Source organism: Danio rerio, chromosome 19 (assembly GCF_052040795.2).
Source record: "Danio rerio strain M-AB ecotype USA chromosome 19, GRCz13ab, whole genome shotgun sequence".
NCBI lineage: Eukaryota > Metazoa > Chordata > Actinopteri > Cypriniformes > Danionidae > Danio > Danio rerio.
The window spans coordinates 5,886,724-5,910,000 of record NC_141039.2 but is presented as its reverse complement, the minus strand read 5'-3'; the positions used below and the strand labels follow the sequence as shown (position 1 = coordinate 5,910,000).

Genomic DNA, 23,277 nt, shown 5'->3' with positions numbered 1-23,277 from the left:
TTCTGAATGTGAGCAGCAAGCGCTCTTAATAAAGGCTAAGAATGATCACCCCTCATTTGAACTTTCCACAAGACCACCTGCATGCTCTATAGCTGTACTGAAGCACAGTCGAGTTCACAGAGCTCTGGAGAAAACAAAGTGTTCCCTCGCAAATCTTCCTCCGCAAGGAGAGGCTTGTCGACCTTCACAAAATTAACATTTGTTCAGAGATGGTGCGACACTGTGGGAGTGAAACAAAACACGGCTTTTGTGTTGTTTGCTAACTTTGATGAAGTTCAGAGTGCTTTTTTTGTGGAGCCAGTCATGCAGAAAGTTTTTCTCCGAACTCTGAGCAAGCTAAAAAAAAAAAAAAAAAAAAAAAAAAAAGACTATAGCTGTACATAGTTAAAGTCAGAATTATTAGCCCTCCTGCATATTTCCCCAATTTCTGTTTAATGGAAAGATTTTTCCAGCACATTTCTTAACATAATAGTTTTAATAACTCATTTCTAACAACTGATTTTTTTTATCTTTGCCATGATGACAGTAAAGAATATGTGACTAGATATTTGTCAAGATACTAAATTGTAAAAAAAAAAAAAGAATAGTTTTACGGTTCATTTCCGGCAGCTGGGGTGCTGGAAAAAACGTAAAATAACAACCGGTAATTACAGAAATTTACTGTAAAATAACAGAGGTTGAATTAAAGAAATTTTAATTTAAGTATATTTCTGTAATTTAATGTCCGTTATTTCACGCTTTTTTTTATCGTAAAATTACAGATTTATTTTTACAGTGTAGTATTCAGCTTAAAGTGATATTTAAAGGCTTAACTAGGTTAATTAGGCAACTTAAGCTAATTAAACAAGTTATTTTATAATGATAGTTTGTTCTGTAGACAACCAAAATAATATTGCTTAAGGAGGCTAATAATACTGACCTTAAAATGGGTTTCAAAAATGAAAAACTTCTTTTATTCTAACAACATGCTGTTTTGACCACCAAAATAACAACACAAAGTGTATTATATAATATAAGAAAAGTTTTATTCATCCAATAGCTTCAATTTGTGTCCTTACAATGCATGTAAACTACCTTGATGTCAAATTGACATCATCTTCACATCCAAAAATGGCATATAAAAAAAAGATTACAGGAAAGTCCTGTATATTGATTTTTGGAGGTTTTTGATGTCAGTTTAATGTTGTTTTGACATCAAAGTAGTCAATTGACATCAAACCGATTACACCCGATTCACACGGGGCTTCAGTGTCAACACTTGACAGAGGGCGTGTCTGTAGTTGGGGCTGACATGATCGTCATAGCAGCGTTAGCCAATGAATTAGTCAGTAATAGGTCACTGTCTGAGCTAGTGTATTTGCATATTGAGATCTGATTGATTGACTGACGCTTCCATCGGCGCTTGAAGAGTTGAGAAAGTCCCAACCTCTGTGGCAAGCAACGCCTTTGAAGTGGCGCCGACGGATCCACAATGCAGTTCAGCAATGCCTGACGTCACCCATTCAAAGTGAATATATAGCGCTGACGCTGACGCCCCGTGCGAATGGGCTGTAAGCATTTTTGAGATTTTTTTGTGATGTTTGTTGTCATTTCGACAACAAGGCCCACTAGGATCCAACAGAGCAAACCTCTCTGTGATAATTGTGAACACTGTATTTGTAAAGGAGGCATTGTGCTGCTTAGCATCCTTCTTAGAGCAACCGACTCTGAGTGTAACGGAGGCCAGCTAGCAAAGTGCTATACAGGTAAACCTCACTTCTCTGACCTCTAAAGGTGCTCTAGCAACAGATGCTAGAGGTCATGGTCTTTAGCCTCCTTGTTAGAGACACTGACTCTCATACAAAGAATTGCCAGTTCGATCCCAGCTCAGACCAGGTTGGGTGCAAGAGGACCTGAGGGTTACACTAGGGGGCTCGTCCGGGATGTCATTAAGGTTTAGGGGAAATGAGTGTGTAATAATATAAAAAAATTAAAAACTGCTTTTATTCTAGTCAAAATGCAACAAATAAAACTTTCTTCAGAAGAAAAAACATTTTTGGAAATACTGTGAAAAAATTCCTTGCTCTGGTAAACATGATTTGGGAAATATTTGAAAAAGAAAACAAAACTCACAGGACTTCAACTGCATAAAAAAACGTCTCTCATCTCTCACTGAAAAACGGCTTATGCAATTCGGAAAACTACTTCATCACCGGCCTTTTTTTATTATTGGTTGTGCGTTAGCATTTGACCTAATTGGCTGGGTCTGCTATTATGCTCTCAAAACTGGCATGCGTGTCTGCACTATTCAATAATTCCTGCAGTCTCAGTCTAGATGACACAGCTCACTGTCTGTCCACTAACCGTCCCATGCATATTACACATTAAACTCTAATCAGGCCGAGTGACTTTACACAAATTCCAAGAATATCAGTTTGCCTGGAGACAAGGTCATATTCATAAGGTCTCTTGGCTGATAAAGCGAGTGCTCTTGAGGAGGAAACCTTCATGCCAATGATTTATTTGAAGCAAGTAAATTGGATATTTATGATTTTGTGTCTTGTAACAGCCTAATGTGCATCAGAGGTTTTACATAAATATAATAATAACTAGCAGAATTGGGTCTGCAAGCAATGCCATAGTAAACACATGCTGAAAACTAATAAGGATAGCAACTTAGCAACCAATCCGAACATCCTGGCAACCAAATACAACACCATAAACTGCCAGCCGTATAGCATCAGGGACAGCTTGTGGAAACTTTTCGATGTTGGGTTGTGCTCTATCCGTGAAAACAACATCAAATGGAGGCTGATGTCAAAAAAACATCACAAAATGCTATTCAACTTGATGTCAAAGCCTTGATATCTGTTTGACATTTACACATTGATGCCGTTTTTACTGCTAAATTAACAACACAAAATGTATTAAAAATATAGGAAGTTTTATTCATTCGAAAGCTTCAATCCCAAACTACCTTGATGTCAAAATGACGTCAACTTGACTTCTAAAATTGGCATAATTTTTTTTTTAATTGCAAAAAAAAAAAAAAAAAAAAAAAACATTACAGGACAGTCTTGTATATTGATTTTTGGATGTCTTTTGATTTTAGGTTAATGTCATTTGGATATCAAAGTAGTCAATTGACATCAAATCGATTAATATTTTGAGGTATTTTTTGTGATGTGCTTTTTAATGTGGTTTTAACAACAAGGCCTACTAGGATCCAACAGTTAGAGCAAACCTCTCTGTGATAATTATGAGCATTATATTTGTAACGCAGGCCAGCTAGTGAAGTGCTATGCAGGTAAACCTCACTTCTCTGACCTATAAAGCCGGTTTGATCCCAGCTCAGACTGGGTTGGGTGCAGTAGGACTAGTGGGTTAGACTTGGGGGCTCGTCCGGGATGGGAGTGAGGTTTAGGGGGTGAGAGTAACTGAGACCAGCTGTTTTTCCATACAAAGAATCGACGGGTTGATGCTAGCTCAGACTGAGTTGGGTGCAGTAGGACTGGTAGGTTACACTTGGATGCTCGTCCGGTATGGGAATGAGTGTAACGGAGGCCAACTAGTGAATTCCTTTGCAGGTAAACCTTACTCCTCTCACCTCTAAAGGTGCTCTAGCGACAGACATTAGAGGTCATGGTCTTTAGCTTCCTTGTAAGAGCAACCGACTCCCATACAATGAATCGCCAGTTCCATCCCAGCTCAGACTGGGTTGGGTGCAGTAGGGTTAGTGGGTTACATATTAAAAATAATTTCTCTCAAAACTGTATGTTCTGCACACTTTTGTAAGGCAAATCAAAAATACATTTAACAGTTTCAGAATTCACCATTTAATCTGCCATACACTGAGGCAAAAAAATAAAAGTTCTGTATTTGTAACCACCAAATATGAATGATGAACATCATCAGTAAACAAATTCTCTATCAGAACAAACACTAGTGTTTAATTGCATAGTATAAATCACAAACTCTCACAAACTTCCCCTAAACACGCTTCTATAGGCACCACTTCTAAAACACTAGCCACACATGCATGTTTGTAAAAACAAAAACCATGTATGGGATTTGCCTGCACTTGAATGGATTCATGCGTGCCTAATATATCCCTGGGCGATAACATAATTGACAATCTCAGCTTACGTTTGAGGATGCTGATTGGCTACCAACAGCAACATATTGACATCCTATAGGCGCTTTAACCCCATTTTAAAGGGCATGGCGAGTTTTTAAATCCACTTAAACCAACCAAATAACAAGCCGAGAACACAGACTAAACTACTAGCCACATCTGGAGTTTATAAATCAATTTAGAACCACATAGCAACATTCTAAAACCACTTGGACCACATTACAAACCACTTAGGAACATATAAAAATATCATAAAACCACCCAGAACAACCTAGCAACTTTTTAAAAACCACTTACAACACTCTGCTAACCATACAGCAACATGCTTAAACCAGAGGTAAGCAAGTTTTGACTAAGCATTTCAAGGTAGTTTTTGCCAACATATGGCAATGGCTGCCACAGTTGGTGTAGTTACATCATCAACAAACCATATATAGCTTTGCTTGCGCAACGGAAAGTACAATGAAGCTCAGAAAATAAACTGCAAGGAGGATGAAAAGACGAAGAATACATTCATTCATTCATTCTCTTTTCGGCTTAGTCCCTTTATTAATCAGTGGTCACCACAATGGAATGAACCGTAAAACTTATCCAGCATCATATACCCTTCCAGTTGCAACCCATCACTGGAAACCACCCAAACACTCATACACATACACTACGGACAATTTAGCCTACTGAATTGACTTATATTTCCCTGAGATGGGTTGCGGCTGAAAGGGCATCCGCTGCGTAAAAACTTGCTGGATAAGTTGGCGGTTCATTCCGCTGTGGCGACCCCGGATTAATAAAGGGACTAAGCCGACAAGAAAATGAATGAATGAATTCACTTTTAGCATGTCTTTGGACTTGTGGGTGAAAGTGGAAAATTTCAGTTGAAATGTCATATTGTGTTTTTTAAAGTAGCACAATGGATTTAAATGGGAAAAGTACATACAGCTTATATAAACTTAATTAACCGTGGTTATTAGGTGCTGGAAAAGCATACAAATGCACCTTGAAAGTGCTTGAAAAGTGCTGGAATTTGAAGTTGGAAAAGGTGTAAGAACCTTGCCTCAACCTTCCCATCATTCTCCCTCTCTTTTCAGATGGGATGGTCAAATCAAAGGTTACTATGGGCCAACTTGGGCCAGTGGGACCTAGTTTGGGCACCTCTGATCTAGTTCATATTGTCATTTGCACTCTTACATTTTTTTTTCTGTAAACTCAACATCTGATTTGTGTCAGAGGCTGTTATTTTATCTTGGGAATTTAGAGTAACCACACTGTAAAAAACATTTTGTGATTCACGGTTGTGAATTGCATTATGGAAGCTTGATCTCAGCTCTGTCGACGTTTGATGATGAAAATTCAACTCAACAATTCAACAAAGTGACTTATATTAACATTTTAATAGTTCTAAATAATATTAAGAAATAATATATAGAGAAATAAGTTTGTAAAAGACCAGAAAATGTACTGGCAGTTTATGGGGTATATGCCGAAGCATGCTAATAGGACTTTTAATTTGGCAGTAACCTGGGTTAAGCGCTTCCTGTGAACTGTTTGCCATTGCAAAAACGGCACGTTTAAGGTCTGTTTTCTTTAAAAATCAGCGATTTTACTGCATTAAATTACCCCCCCCCCATATCTTTAAAATATGAGCATTTATTTTACCCCATATTCAATGGAGCTTCTGCGCTAGCCTGCCGATTCTGATGGGCGAGTGCGTGTAAACGGCTTTTTGTTTCGTTTTGCGCTTGAGCAACTAAATGAATGCCAGAGTCTATTTAACTGATTGTATTTTAACTACTTTACAACATCGATGCTGTAAAAGGTATCGTTTAAAATGGAAAAAAACAACAATAGCAGGTAACCAGAAGTTTATCAGCATGGGAACAGCATTAGCTCGGCATATACCCTATTACAAGGTCTTTGTAGCGTAATATACAACAATACCCAGATAATAAATCACTCTAAACTGTTAAAAATGATGATAAAAGTCACCTTTTCCAACTTTTCAAGGTTAAAAGTTGTTGGATGAAAGATCAAATGCTAGCAACTGCTAATTCACAGATATTTTCACAATGTAAGAACACCACCAAAAGACTTCCCCAAGAGGGCAATTTCTCTGTATGCAAGAAAAGCCAAAGCACTAAAAAATCCATCCTGCATTTGGTAACTCAAGAGGAGCAAACACATTAAAACTGTAGTGATGACGTGGCATTTTTTACACAAGCACAAAGTCCTGTGTCCCAGATGCCGGTTTGGATGTTATGAGTCCCACTTTCCTTCAGGTTCTGCTAAACATTTGTGTTTTACGTTTTACACAAACACTTACAGCATTTTCTGCATTGCAGACTAGAAACACTTGGTTTATACAGACACTTTGAGAAGCAAGTAGCAAGCAACAACCTACAGTAGCTGTTTGGTGCTGCACTATAATTACAGCTGGATAAAAATACATATAAACATGGGACACTTTTTGTCATAGACATGTGCTTGTGTGTGTGTGTGTGTGTGTGTGTGTGTGTGTGTGTGTGTGTGTGTGTGTGTGTGTGTGTGTGTGTGTGTGTGTGTGTGTGTGTGTGTGTGTGTGTGTTTGAAAGAGAGAGAGAGACCCTGGACCACAAAACCAATAATAAGTGCAAATATTTGGATATTGATATGTATGCATTATCTGAAAGTTGAATAAATAAGCTTTCCATTGATGTTTGGTTTGTTATAGGACAATATTTGAAAATCTGGAATCTGAAGGTTAAAAAAAATCTAAATACTGAGAAAATTATCATTAAAATTGTCACATTTAAAGTTTTTAGCAATACTACTAATCCAAAATTAAAGTTTTTTATGGCATAAATTGACAAAATATCTTCTTGTAATATTATTTCTCAGTGGTTAGCACTGTCGCCTGTTCACCCACAGTCCAAACACATGTGCTATAGGTGAATTGGAGAATTAAATAGGCCGTTGTATATGAGAGTGTATGGATGGGAGGGCATCCGCTGTGTAAAACATGTGCTGGATGAGTTGGCAGTTCATTTCGCTGTGGCGAGCTCTGATGAATAAAGGGACTAAGTCGAAGAAAATTGAACAAATGAATGATTGCTTATAATTCATTAATAATTAAGTAAGTAATTCATAAGTGTACATTTTTGAAACTTGATATGTATGCATTATATGAAATTACAGAAATGTACCGTAAAATAACAGATATTAAATTACGGAAATTTACCAGAAATTTAAATGTAAGGATATTTCAGTAATTTAATATCCATTATTTTACGGTAAATGTCTGTAATTTAATGGCTGTTATTTAACTCTTTTTTTATCTGGCACCCCAGCTGCCGGAAATAAACTGTAAAATTACAGATTTTTTTTTTTTTTACAGTGTAATGACTTTTGTGGAAAGCTTAATTATTATTTTATACTCATGATTGGTTTTGTGGTCCAGTGCCACAAATAAAGTATTAAAAATATATTTTAAATTCATTCATTCATTTTCTTTTCTACACTGGGCACATTAACAAATAAAATAAAATTGACATCTAATAAAATGTAATAAAATCTGGCCTATTAAAATAAAATAAAAAATAAATCTGGCCTATTAAAATAAAATAAAAAATAAATCTGGCCTATTAAAATAAAATAAAAAATAAATCTGGCCTATTAAAATAAAATAAAAAATAAATCTGGCCTGTTAAAATAAAATAAAAAATAAATCTGGCCTGTTAAAATAAAAAACTAAATAAATTTGGTCCAATGAAATAGTGAAAATCTGGTCTATTTAAATTATTTATTCATTTTCTTTTCGGTCACCACAACGGAATGAACCGCCAACTTATCCAGCGTTTTTTTATGCAGTGAATGCCCTTCCTGCCTTTGGACTTGTGGGGGAAACTGGAGTACCTGTAGGAAACCCACGCAAACACGGGGAGAACATGCAAACTCCACACAGAAATGTCAACTGACCCAGCTGAAGCTCGAATCAGCGACCTTCTTGCTTTGAGGTAATTGTGCTACCCACTGTGATGACCAATATTTTAAATTATATATAAAAATAAATAAATAAATAAATAAATAAATAAATAAATAAATAAATAAATAAATAAATAAACAAACAACATGTCCTGGGAGGCTTGGTTTTATTAAAAAAATAATTCCCTGTTAATTACAAAGAACATTCAGCTTATAATTAATGAATAAATCCAGTCATAAGTGTGCCTTTTTAAATACTAAAAAGTTTTTTTTTAAACTAGATTGAATAAACAAGCTTTCCATTGATGTTTGGTTTGTTATGATAGAATAATATTTGACGAAACTGTTTGAAAATATGTAATCTGAGGCAATCAAAATATTGAGAAAATCACATTAAAGTAAGTTCTTAACAACATTGCAAACCCAAAATCAAGGTGTTATATATGTACAGTTGGATATACGTAACATTCTAGTAATTTAAGATAAAAAAATTGGCAAAAATATACTTGTGCACAATAATTTTATATACAGTATATCTAATATATTTTGTACTAATGGGTCACAAATATTGACCACTGAGATTCTCTGCATTATCCCGTCCTCTTGTCTTTCATGGATGACCAGCTTTCTGGGAGTCTTGAGAGAAGACTTCTCTTTAAAAACTAAAGAGGGTTTCAGTCACTTTAGAAGGACTCTCTATTAGCAAAGCCAGTGCAAACTGGAAAGACTAGCAGCCAGTAAAATATAGTTTGTCAGGAAATTGCAGATTAACACCAATAACTAGGAGTAAATCAGAAAGTGTTTGATCAATTTGAACACCCTAGCAACCACAACATTCATCTTGAATGTGACGCTGGACTACAAAACCACTCTCAAGTTGCACGGGGATATTTGTAGTAACAACATTACAATTTGTAGCAAAAGCTAGACCCACACGGACTCTGCAAGTGCATTTTTTGCCCAACATTGAGTCTATTTATTTACTGAAATGTGTATGTATTTATTCAGCCTTGACATTTAAAAATGAAAACAAAATAAAGACAAACACAACATTCTAATCCTTTACGTAAAATTGCTATAAGGCAAAAGCAAAGGCAGTGTGATCAAACAAACTAATAATAGACTAATTTTTTTGTTTTAGTTTTGACCACTTTTTTAAAATATATCCTACTAAACCTATACATTATATTAACAGGTAAATCAGTTATTATTATTTTATTTCATGTTTTAAGTTTTTAGCTCCTACACTGTTAGACATTTTATTGTATTTTTTGCGGTAATTTCCTGGCAGCACTGTTGGCAGTAAGTTACCACAACTAGAGATCTGCGTGGGGACACAAAACCGAAAACCACTCAGCTATACAGAGTCCAGACAGCCTATAGCAATCTGCCTGTATAAACACACACACAAACATAGCACCAAGCAAGTGATACACACACACGCACACACACACACACGAACACAGACAGACAGCAATAAACAAGCTAAATTCACACACATACATACGCGTGCTTGCTCGCTCGGGAGTCGGGGAGCGATATTGTCAGACCGCCCACTCCAGTCCAAAATTACACCAGTTACCGACCGCTCCTGTGCTTTTATTCAGAAATTTATTCCCGCACGGCAAGAAATCTGGCCGGGTTCCGCGGTGGAAATGCAGACCTCTAATCACAACTGCACTTTTACGGTACTTACCTGTAAATGTGTTTTAGCGTAGCAAAGCCCTACTGTAATTTAATTTTACAGAAAAATAGTCTTGCCACAACTTCTTTTTACAACTAATTACCTTTACAGTTCTACAATTTTTACAGTTCTTTTACTGTCATTTATTTACATTTTACACTAGCAGTGCAACACCTTTATTTTTAGTATTTACTGCTGAACTTCCAAACAAGTGACTAATTTATTCATGAACTGTCTCATTTTTGTCATTTTGTCTACAGTAGCACTTTAACTACAGTATAATACTGCAAATTCCTGATATGCAGTAAGTTACTGTAAAATGTTTAAAATGACCCACAGCTCAGTGTATATTACAGTAGTGAGCTGTAAAGAATAAGGTATTTTACTGGCCTTTTTGCAGTAAATAACTGTAAAATTGCTACAAAGTCTACAGTGTATACTCTCAAAGCCATTCCGCATACATTTTATTTTATTAAGACTTGATTTGTTACAAATTTCTGCGCAATAATAACAAAGTCCACACATTCTGTCTGACCCTACTAATAGCCAACAACACACAGCCCAAATGAATGATTAAACTTTTATGCCATCAATCATTCAACATTGAGTGTAGTGTTGGACTCATTAATCAATTCCATGCATGTGTCAATAAAAAGTCTCGGGTCAAGTTTGTCTTTAATGTTTAACATATTAGCAATGTATCAGATTCAAATGAATAAATCAATTCACAGAATTCTGGTATCCTCAATGCAATGCAAACGTTACATTCAGGAGGCAGTTTTCATTTCCTGACTTTACTTATGTAGGCAGCTGATATTAACAGGTGGAGTTCAGTGGAATTCATCACTTGTCAATCATTTTCCAGTCCTCCATTGGCCGCACCCATGCATACGTCCTCTTTTTCTACGAATTCTCTGCACAACATTAAAAAGCACAAGACTTCTCAACGGCAAATTCTGTGCTCACAGGAAGTTTCGCTGCAAAGCATAAGTTAATTTTAGACAAGCTTTATCTACTTCTACAAAAGGTAGCACGCACACACCCAGAAAAACTGAGGGTGGATGGTTGAAATTACTGGAGTTCTGGGATAAATAACAAAACGGGAGGATGGCGGGAGATGGGTCTGAAATGCCAACACAATCTCACGCCAATTCAAAACGTTTTGATTTAGTGGCTAATACGTATGAATTTGTACGATCTAATTCGTACAATTTAGTACGATTTGCTCGTCGACATCCTGAACGCTGTCGACCAATAGCAATAGACTGTCATCGGTCCAATCAGTGCAGATTAGCATTGCGCTAAGGATGGGTCTGGGAACAAATTCATATGGGAGTCTGAACGATTCATGTGGGAATTGCTGGGATATTTAGGTAAAAAATAAATGCATATTTTACTATAATGAAAGTGTTTTTTGACCTTGCAAGCATATCAGCCTGTTGTTGGAGACCCCCAAAACCAAAATATGACCCTTTTAATGTATAATAGGGGCTCTTTAATTACAAAACCATGCTAATAATTCATTAGCACGGAATAAATAGGAACATATTACAGCAGCATGTTTTTATAAGGCTCTCCTAAATAAATCAAACACACACACACACACACACACACACACACACACACCCTCTTCTATCTTCCAGTTTGCTCATTCAGCAGCGAATCTTTTCTCCATTTGGAAACCCTAAAGTAGAAACTCAGCTCGTTCATTTTCTGTTTACCCACAAACATTCACCACAGCAAAGGTCACTTGGGTGACGTCAATGAGCAGTGTGTGTGTAGATAGCGGATTAACTGCAAAACCCAGAGTCTTGCAACTTTTCGTGCAGCGTTTCTCTACTCGTGTCCCAGAAGGCTGTGCGTTTCTGGAGCACTTCAGCAGTTCTTTAGCAGCTCGGATGACAATAATAATCTCAATCTCCGACGCTGTCATCACCTCGTCATAATACAAGCGGACGCTGTGTCTTCTTATGCAATATATCATCATGTGCCCTATCGCTTTTAGTTTCCAGCTGTATTTAGGTCTGGGTTGGCGTTGAAATCTGATATTTAGCTAGCTGTAGTAGCTGAAGGTTAAATATAGGTGAATATCCGCACTATTTCTACATGTAGGTCAGTAATGTGTGCTGTTTGAATCACGCTGGAGAACATGATCATCGGGTTTTGTTTGTGCAGAATCAGTGCAAAGTGAGACATGTCAAATACTGACTCGTCAGGTTTTAAACAATGTAAACTTTACACACTTGTATGCTTTGTAGAATTTGTCAATTATAAACATGAAATAAATTTGCATACAATTAGGTTTCTACATTCAGTCTATTAGGAGATTAGTCAAATCTATATCAATTAGAAGCTACTGTGCAATCTATAATCAAATAAATATATATTTTTGTCTATTATAGAAAAAGTATAAAAATATAAATTAAACAATTCCAGTTTATTGTGAAACATATCAAATAAAACTGGTCTGTTTAAATATTTAAATAAATTAAAAATATACAATTGGCATATTAAAACAAAATAAAATATGAGCTATAGAAATAAAATAAAAAATAAATCTGGTCTCTTTAATGAAATAAAATGACACCTGGTGAAATAAATAAAATAAAATAAACATCTGGTCTAATAAAAACAAATCTGGTCTCTTGATATAAAATAACATCTGGTTTAATAAAATAAAATAAAATAAAATAAAATAAAATAAAATAAAATAAAATAAAATAAAAAAACTAAATAAAATAAACTAAAATAAAATCTGGTCTATTGAAATAAAATAATATCTGGTCCAAAAAAAAAAAAAAAATAAAATAAAACAAAACAAAATAAAAATAAAATAAAATCTGGTCTATTGAAATAAAATAAAATCTGGTCTATTGAAATAAAATAAAATAAAATAAAATAAAATAAAATAAAATAAAATAAAATAAAATAAAATAAAATAAAATAAAATCTGGTCTTTTGAAATAAAATAATATCTGGTCCAATAAAAAAAAAATTAAAAAATTAAATAAATAAAATAAAATACAAAAAAATAAAATAACAAAATAAAATACAACAAAACAAAAACTAAAAAAAATAAACTAAAATAAAATCTGGTCTATTAAAATAAAATAAAAATCTGGTCTCTTGAAACATAATAATATCTGGTCTGATAAAATAAAATAAAATAAAATAAAATGAAATGAAATGAAATGAAATGAAATGAAATGAAATGAAATGAAATGAAATTAAATAAAACCTGGTCTCTTGAAATAAAATAAAACAAAACAAATTAAAATAACATAAAACAAAACAAAACAAAATGAAATAAAATAAAACAAAATAACATAAAACAAAACTAAATAAAAATAATAATAATAAAATAAAATCTGGTCTCTTGAAATAAAATAATATCAGGTCTAATAAAATAAAATAATGAAATACAATAAAATATGGCCTCTTGAAATAAAACAAATGACATCTGTTTTTATAAAATAAAATAGAATAAAATAAAATAAAATAAAACAAACATCTGGTCTAATAAAATAAAAATAAATAAAATAAAATCTGGTCTCTTGAAAAAAAAAATCTGGTCTCTTCAAAAAATAATATCTGGTCTAATAAAATAAAATAATGAAATAAAACAAAATCTGGTCTAATAAAGTAAATAGATAAATGAAATCTGGTCTATTGAAATAACATAAAATCTGGTATTTTAAATAAAATAATAAATCGGATATATTAAAATAAAAAAAAACTGCATCTGTCTAAAATATACATATGGTCTAAAAAATAAACTAAAATTTAAAAAAAATCTGGTCTAATGAAATAAAACTTTTTAAAAATCTGCTCTAGTGAAATGAAATATAATACACATTTAATAAAAAAAAAATTCTGGTCTATTGAAATAAATTCAATCAAATTCATATTTATTTGTATATCTACTTAACATAGAAGAGTCCAGTTTTGGACTTTGGAAAATAAAAAAGTAAGTAACGAATAGGAATCTATTGATTACAGTATGTATTAACCTTTGTTCAGCCACTGTACATTATTTAATGTTAACATTCAAATTTTGGTTTTAGTACTGCAATAGTAAATACAGAAATTAACAATCTAATTTTTAAAAATTCTGTAGAAGTATTGTTCATGTTAATTGTAGTTGCTAATAAATGAAGCCTGGTTGTAAAGTATTACCATGTACACCCATTATACGACACATTAAGTTAACAAAATACAATCTCCATCCAGTCAATCAAAATAAAACAAAACATCCTACAGTCTCTAAGTCTTGTGTACTCTGTGGGTACAAGCTGTTTTTAAGTGATGGTGACTTGATTAGCAAATGCATTTATCCACAGCATTCCTCTCATTATATGAACAGACCATGCTGAAATGATGTCAGGTTATGTGCTGAGAGTTCAAGGGTTTCTTACAATCTCCAACACTACACGACACAACTCAAAACAAGCCAACAAATAAACACGTATCCAACATACAATATAACTCGCTCTAAATTGTCTAAAAAGGATATCTAAGAAGGTTATTAAAACAACCCACTGGGAGAAGTGCCTTCGTTTTTGCGAAATGTAAAATATTTTACTCTGGGTACATTTCATTGGACGTTTCAGATGTCAAATCCACAAGCGGGCACTGTCTTTATTTTTGCAAATCTGAAATATTACTTGAAATACAATTTGTTGTACGATTCAGATGCACATCCTTTTTAAGACAGCAGAGTTTCTTGACTATTACGCCAGAAATCAAGTATAGTTCCTAGCAATTTTGACCTAGAAAAGAAAACGTTTTATTTTCCGTCACTCTTATAACATGATGAAACTATAGAGGACTGGAGCTTTAAATAGGAAAAAGATCAAAAATAGTTTTTTTAAATGATTCAAGTTTTTATTTTCGTCAACAATTTTACAGTACCATCAGTTTACACATTTTTACATCCTTTTAACGTCCCCCTTCCTTTCCCCTCCCCAACAGCAGCAGTTACAGTAATTAGATGCTATCATAAATCCAAGAAACACAGATAAATAATATAAACTCAATAAATAAAAAAGCACATCAAAACTCTTTTTTGAACAAAATGCTAATGGTCTAACCCGATTCAATGAATTATGCTAAGCTAAGCTAATGAAATCGGCAGAATGGATTCAAAAATGGTTTGCCAACTTTTTAACTCCAGGAGACTAAAATGAGGCTTAAAAAAAAAAAAAGAAAAAAAAAAAAAAAGTCCTGTCCCTTTAAGATCAAAACCAACCAAATGTGTTTTCAGAAGCAAACTTAAGAGAAAAGTACATTGCGGTTTTAGATTGTGCACTGTAAAACAAAATCAAAAAGGTCTGTTAAACATTTAATTAAATTCAAAATCTACAATGGGCATATTAACAAATAAAATAAAATTTACATCTAATCAAATCAAATCTGGTCTATAAAATAATAAAATAAAAAATAAATCTGGTGTATTGAAATGAAAAAACATACATATGGTTTAATAAAATATTATAAACCTATTAAAATAAAATAAAATAAAATCTGGTGTATTGAAATAAAATAAAAAATAAAGCCGGCATATTGAAATAAAAAAAGCATATATCTAGTCTGATAAAATAATATGAATAAAATCTAATAAAGTAAACTAAAATAAAATCTGGTCTATTGAAATAAAATAAAAAATTAAATATGTGAGTGTTCCTTAAAGATTAAACCAACCAATAGTGTCTCCAAAAGCAAACCTAGGAGAAAAGTGTACTGTGACCACAGTTTTACACTATAATCTCACAGCAATTTGTAAATTTTTGATTTACTGGCTAGTTCGTATGAATTTGTACAATCTCATTCATACAATTTAGTACGATTTGCTTATCCACCAATGACGATTAGGTTTAAGAGTGGGGTACAACTGAACTGTATGAATTCGTACAAATTAACTACTAAACTGACAAAACAGAAATAGTTACAGTTATAGCTTCTACATTGCTTTTATTTCTTTTGTGAAAGAACGAATTATCAAATTTGAACCCGAGTGTGTATCCCACCAGTCCTAAACATCCCAAATCTCACTCCCATCCCGGACGAGCCCCCACATGTAACCCACCGGTCCTACTACACCCAACCTGCTCTGAGCTGGGATCGAATCGGCGATTCTTTGTATGGGAGACGGTTGCTCTAACAAGGAGACTGAAAACCCTGGTCTCTAGAATCTGTCTCTAGAACACATTTTAAGGTCAGAGGAGTGAGGTTTACCTGCACAGCACATCGCTAGCTGGCCTCCGTTAAGAGTGCACTGCATCACAAGTACAACACTGTAAAAACTGAGCTTTGAGCAAACTAATCACGGCAGAAAAGTTGCCCATATGGCGATAGATAGGCGAGGCAAATGTATTTGATAACAAATCACACACTGTCAAGTTCTTTTGTGGTAGTTATGCACAAAAACAATCCTTTATTTCTCAATATTATGTCCTTATTAATATCAGAGTAAAAAGGAACAAAAGTTGTGTTTACCAGTGTTTATTTTACCTACTGCAGTCATACAAAAGCGGTTTCTCAGAAATATAGGCTGAAGCACGTATTTCCAATAAGCCAGTGCTGGTCAAAACGGCTTTAAGTTGCATTCAGTCAAGAACATTCCTACTCCAGAGGTAATCGATACTTCAGAGCTCTTCTAATCTATAAGCTCAGGATCAGGCGAGTCTAGTCTAGTCTGCTGACCCTGTGGATGACCCTGCACATCTCAGGTCATAGGTAGTAAACAGCTGAATGTCCCTTGGCTTCTTACACACTGAAAACCCTGCATTTTTAGCAACCCAAATGTGAGTAAAATATAGACGAACAAAACAATTGGGTTAAATTCCAAATTACACTGTAAAAAAATACTGGGTTTGATTTGTGTTACCACAACATGAAGGAATTAAGTGGATTGAACAGAAAACGATGAAGTTGTCCCAAAAAAAAAAACCCTCAAGAATTGTGCTTTCAGCAAGTAATTTGAACAAGCAAAGGTCATTTTTAGAGTCTCATGTATATTTTGCCCCAATTTAAGTTGAAAGTGTCAGGTTTGTACGTGGGAAAAGGAGGACTCAAATGTAGCATAAAAAACATATTAAACTCAAGGTTTTCCATCTGACTTATTACACCATGAAACTACAGAGGACTCGAGCTTTAAATAAGAAATGATCAAACCTTTCTTTTTTAGCAAAATGCTAATGGTCTAATGCGATTCAATGAATTATGCTAAGCTAAGCGCTCGGTCACATGTACGCACAGTTAAGTTCCATTTTAGTTTAAACAAAAGTGAACAGAAAGTTATATGAAAAAAAGCATATTAAATTCAAAATTTTCCATCTGTCTTATTACATGATGACACTACAGAGGACTCAAGCTTTAAATAGGAAAATTATCAAACCTTTTTTTTTTTTTTAACAAAATGCTAATGGTCTAATCCGATTTAATGAATTATGCTAAGCTAAGCCCACGCACACAGTAAAGTTCTATTTTAGTTTTTACAAAAGTGAACAGTGAGTTAGAAAGTTATTTAAATCCATATAAAATATCAACAACATAAATATCTATATAAAAACTGAATTAAAATGTCATATGCATGGGCAAAAAATATAATATATCAGTTGCATCCGAAAACTTTATTTTGATTTGTACTTACTAAAATATATAAAAGATAAGAGTATTAAAACATCTTGCAGAAAATAAATACATTTTATATATTTGTTTTATATTTTGTCTATGTATATATATATATATATATATATATATATATATATATATATATATATATATATATATATATATATATATATATATATACTTACATACATACATACATACATGCATGCATACATACATACATATTACAATTACAAAAATTCTAATGCATGAAAAATAACTGTAAAAAATCTACTTTAATTTGATTTAGTTCTTTAAAACTTATTTTTGTCTTTAACATACCAATAATATTTAAAAATAAATGTTTACTGTATTTTATTATTCAAATAAATCCTGCCTCTTTCAAAGGCATTTAAAAATAATGGCTGTATATGCAGTAGTTTAAATGACCCATGAAAAAAGAGGTTTATATTGACTTTTCTATTGTATCAGATGTTTCCTCAAGCAATATTTGTCATTCAGAGAGCGTGTTTGCAGTAAATCACTCTTATGTAAACCACTTATGGGCTTCCGCTCTTCACGTTTTGTCCCGTACAACAGTTCTTTCCGGTTTATTTAATCTTATCTAGTTGCAAAAATTCACCATCTTTCTATTTCTGCATTGCAAGAAATGATGTTCATTGTGGGCACATTTTTCAGCAGATTTTTGTTTATTAATATAAATTTTGTAGTTCTTACAATAATGATGACTGAGTGCAAGTGTTCATTTTCTTTTTCTTTAATTACTTTATTTCTTAAAGGCATTTTCTATATCACGGGTCTTTAAATTCAAATGTTTTGAATACTTACTGGGGGAAAATACTTTTTTCTTGTCAAAATATAAGTGGCAAATTGTTACTAAGAACTTATTTCTACACTGAAAAGGAGTGTTCATTGGACTTACTAAATTGTTTTAAGGTAAGTGGTTGCAAACAATTGATACGGGCTGAATTACGTTGCATATTACTAATTTTAATGTGTTTGTTTATTTTCAGCCCATGTCAATTGTTTGCAACAATTTGCGAAGAAGCATTTTCTTCAGTATCGAGTCAGTGTTTAAAATCTCGACTACAACGATTTTGAACATTTAAACAGTTTATTTACTAGGAAAAAAATAATTTGTTCCTGTTGTTTGTCAAAATATATTATATAATATATTTTATAATATATCACAAATTTTTATATGACAATTATCACAGACATACAAATACAAAAAGCAGCCTAATCTCACAAGGAAACGTAAGTATTTTACGTTTTGACAGTTTAGTGGCTAATTCATTCGAACTCGTATGAGTTCAGTCGTACAAAAATGTAGGATTTTAAAAAGGAGGAGTGGCATCCAACCCCACCCCTAACCCCAACCGTCATTGGGTGATGAATAAATCATACTAAATTGTACCAATTAGATCGTACGAATTCATATGAATTAGCCACTAAATCAAGAAGTTTCGAATTGCCGTGAGATTGCGTTGACAAAAACACATAAATAAAATGAAAGTTATATGGGACTAGATCAGGGATTCCCAAACTTTTATGCTTGTGACCCCTCAAATAACAATGCCAGTGACTTTTGACCCACGCTCAACACACACAACAATAGGTCTATATAAACACGAGCATATTGACAAAAAAAAAAGTGCAACAGTCTAATAACCATAGGCTTGAATTTATATAGTAATTTATTAATTTGTTTATTTATTATTAACCTCATCTAATGGTGGACACAATGTTTTCAGCACAAGTCTATTCTTGGTTTAATTTTAAAGACCGCCACTCAGAGATCATCCTCAAAGTTCAGTTGTGGCCTGTAATTATTTTTAATGTATTTGATTGCTACAAAGTCAGAAAGTTTAACCTGGTGCTATAAAATCTGCTGCTGTTGACACTATTACTGTGTCGTTGATCTAACGTAAACAATTTACAGGCTGATGGTGAAATCACCAAGCGACCCCCTGTCATTATCCCGCGACCCTCTGGGGAGTCCTGGCGCTCAACTTATGAACCACTGGCATAGATGACTGAAAATTTGGACATCTTTTATACATGTCCATTATTATATACCAATGATAGGGGAAACTGTAATTTTTGAAGTAATTTTTTGAGTGTAATTTTTTGTTTTGTTCAAAAAGTGTAAAACAAATTCTGTATGGAGTCAATCTTTATAAATCTTGACTAAAGCAAAAGTTTGAATATTTACACCATTTTTAACTACGAAAAAAAACAACTCAGACCCACTGGAATTATGTTCCCAGGGATACATATTTAAGAACCGACAAATATGCAACTTGGATTACATCGTTTTGCAATTTCTGTTTTCACAAATCCACTTGAGGGCGCCATGTACGTTTCTCATATGTGCTATTTTTCGCAAATCCATGTGAGGCTGCTGTGGACAATTCTGCATGTCTTAACGTCTTTACCGCCCCATGTCTGTGAGAGGACAGGTTGTTGCCGTACATTAATATATCAGCTTGTTATCGACTGACGCCTTTTTTTTTTTTTTTAAAGTTGAGTGTTTTTTTTTTTTTTAGATTAAACCAAAAGCAAACTAGAAGAAAAAACTAGTCCTTTGTTGGACTTTAACCCTGGTCTGCTCTCCTGGTAGTAATTTATTTTTTTTAAACAAAATGCTAATGGTCTAACCTGATACAATAAATTATGCTAAGCTACGCTAATGAAATCGACTGAATGGATTTAAAAATGGTTCATCATCTGTTTAACTCCAGGGGGCTCTAGAGCCTTTTTCAAAACAAATTGCGTGTTTCATAAAGATTAAACCAACCAATAGTGTTTTCAAAAGAGAGAAAACCATCACGGCTGGATGCTTCTGCCACAATCTCGCACTGATGTTTTGGGGTTTTTTTTCCTTAGTTTCTGAAACTCCTTCATTGTACTCGAACCCCTGTCTGCTCTCATTGCGGTGATTTTTTTTTTATTTTTATGAAATGCTAATGGTCCAACCCAATTCAATGAATTATGCTAAGCTAATGAAATCGGTTGAATGGATTCAAAAATGGTCCGTCATCTGTTTAACTCGAGGAGACTTTGGAGCCTTTTTCAAAACAAATTGACTGTATCTTTAAGATTAAACCAACCAATAGTGTTTTCAAAAGCAAACTAGATAAGAAATGTCATCACGGCTGGCTGCTTCTACCACAATCTCACAATGCTTTTTTGGGTTTCATTTTCCTTGGTTTCTGAAACTCGCTTTGTTGGACTTGAACCCCGGTCTGCTCTCATTGCAGTGATTTTTTTTTTAACGAAATGTTAATGGTCTAACCCAATTCAATGAATTATGTTAAGCTAAGCTAATAAAATCGACTGAAAGGATTCAAGTTCAATTAACCTGTTTAACTCTAGGAGACTCTAGAGCCTTTTTCAAACAAAGTTGAGTGTTTTATTTAGATTAAAACAACCAATAAGTGTTTTCAAAAGCAAATTAGGAGAGAAAACCATCGCAGCTGGATGCTTCTACCACGATCTCACACTGCTTTTTTGGGTTTCATTTTCTACGGTTTCTGAAACTGTCCTTAATCGGACTCGAACGCCGGTTTGCTCTCATGGCTCATGGTGGTTAGCAACCAAGCAAGCCAGTCGCGCCTAAAAATTCGTTCCATAGCATTCGTTTTACAGACAAAATGCTGCCATATTTCTCGATTCTCAAACATATATCCCATGCACATTTTCCCAATGAGCCTGTTTTGGAAAAAAATACAGATAGTTGCTATTGTTGCCAAAATATATGTGGCAAATTGTTACATGACAAGTATTACAAAAAAAAACAGTAGTTGTCCTCATGACGTTATTGAATTAGAAGCAAACTAGGACACGCTCTCCATTTTACACTAACGTTACTAAGTGTTAGTGTTTCCATTTAACCAATTATCTTACTTTTAATTGTGTTTAACAGAGGTTGATTTCAGCCTGATAATGAAACTCAAATCTAGGCTGATGAAGATCCCTAGGTGTTTTATCCCCTTCGGGACGTCTAAACTTAAACATCCTGCTGTTTATAGAGGCCACAGTCTGCATTAGCATCAGGTGTACTTCATATAATGTGTGTTTTAGTGAAGGCGAATGTTACTGATGGGCGTTTATAAATTACTGATATGGGTCATTATAGTTCACACTCAACATCTTCAGTGATCTCTGTCCTTCCCAGGTCCTTGTTACAAAAGTAGCTGAAGGTTTGCTGGCAATTATAAAAAGTAGGGCGGTGAAGAAGCAACCCTGATTTTTTCCAGTTAATATATGAAGTTAAGAAGTGGCACACAACCCCGTCCAAGTCCTTTGTGTGTCCGTATAGTGACGCACGAAAATGAGCCTTTCACTGCATTTCTAAAGAGTAATTAAAGTACACATGAAATCAAAACTAACCATATTGTCTTTGTTCGCTCACGTTGCTAGTTCTGTTATGCACAATTCATCTCTGCATGTCATTAAGAAAAAAAATATGGTTTGTCCTTGTAATCTTTCATTGAAATACGAACTTCCTGTTTGTTTTCAGTTAAACTGTCAGATTAGGTCTGTCTGAGGTATTGGGCGTGGCTAACACTTAACCACGCCCCTCCATATGTCAGTATTTACAACAAACAGAAACGGTGAGGAGGAGGAGTCTGTTTGTAATATCTCTCAAAACCCTTTTCCAGGTCTTTCTGAAAAAAACGCCTACTTTACTACATCCAATCAGCTCACAGTAAAAAACCAACAAGCCACACCCACTGTTTTCTCATTTAATATTGCATTTCTCTAGGAACTGCATCACAATATGACAAATAAAAAAAACTGTCGCAGCTTCCAGTTAATGCGGACTGTAAAATCCTTTTAAAATGATTTATATGAGGTAAAATTACAAAATTGTTTAACATGAAGCTTTTTTTTTTTTTTTTTGCAGATATCTTTAACTGAGTTTTAACATTATTCTCATGAGGCCCGTAGTATGTAAATAGACTATAGATATGTTCATTTCATTTCTTTAAGTCTGACCAAGGCATAATTTTCATTAAAAAAAACATGAATATTGTTAACACTAAATTAAAGTTACAACTAAAATAAACTCTATTTTATATTCAAATATACCTGAAAATGCAACATCACTGCTGTTTTTTTTTCATTAAAAAATTGTGCAAAATTGTACTATTTTTGGTGTCAAAATTTGGCTGAAACAATTATTATATGCTCATTTTTGTATTTTTATCAATATTAATAAAGTTCAAACGAACAGCACTGATTTAAATTTTGAAAAAAATTTTGTGCAAGTGTAACTGCAAATGTATTTCTACCCAAAATGTTTGGTTCGGGTTTTTTGGTCGAGTATGAATGAACACAAATATATAATTGTTTCAACCTCTGCATGTGCAGAACCTAATATGAAATTATATCCTTATTTTAACACAACATTAAAAACTAAAGTTTCCAAAAGAGAGTTTTTAGATGTTAAACGTTCTTCATAGAACCGTCAATGTCAATAAAGCATCTTTATTTAATTTTTTTTGAACAAAGAGTTTATTGTTTTTGATTATGCAAGACAGGCAACAGAAAAACACAATTCCATTTCGTCGCAATTATTTCCCACCCCAGCAAAAGAACATCACTCTCTTCTCCCCCATATAAATACACACAATTCTCTTACAAGAGGCAATTTAAATGCAAAAACAAATATTGCTAGATTCCCAAAAAAACAAGTATACATTACTGTACTTTACACAAAAGTTACACCATCCAACAAACAGCAAAACACACACACACACACACACACAAAAACACAACAACAACAAAAACACAACACTATACTTTAGTTACACCTCTTGTAATAAATGACCAATATTATTGTTGTTAAATTAAACCACTTTCCTACTACTTCATATACATC

At 33.5% G+C, this 23,277-nt stretch overlaps 1 protein-coding gene and 2 long non-coding RNA genes across 6 annotated transcripts in view; 1 reads left to right on the top strand and 2 right to left on the bottom strand.

Annotated features, from left to right (window-relative positions):
- The window catches only part of LOC147832436 (uncharacterized), a 6,446-nt gene extending 1,667 nt beyond the window's left edge, over positions 1–4,779 (top strand). The window contains exons 2-4 of the long non-coding RNA XR_015516413.1: positions 826–2,554; positions 2,622–3,639; positions 3,717–4,779. This is a non-coding gene — a long non-coding RNA (uncharacterized LOC147832436). The remainder of the gene's footprint in view (positions 1–825; positions 2,555–2,621; positions 3,640–3,716) is intronic.
- Positions 1–23,277, bottom strand: part of ppp1r1b (protein phosphatase 1, regulatory (inhibitor) subunit 1B) — a 47,904-nt gene that overhangs the window by 15,419 nt on the left and 9,208 nt on the right. The gene's annotated exons all lie outside the window — the stretch shown is intronic.
- Positions 17,675–22,927, bottom strand: LOC147832435 (uncharacterized). The gene is made up of 3 exons (XR_015516412.1): positions 20,544–22,927; positions 18,819–20,222; positions 17,675–18,756 (listed from the first exon to the last, which is right to left on the bottom strand). It is a non-coding gene; the product is annotated as an uncharacterized LOC147832435 (long non-coding RNA).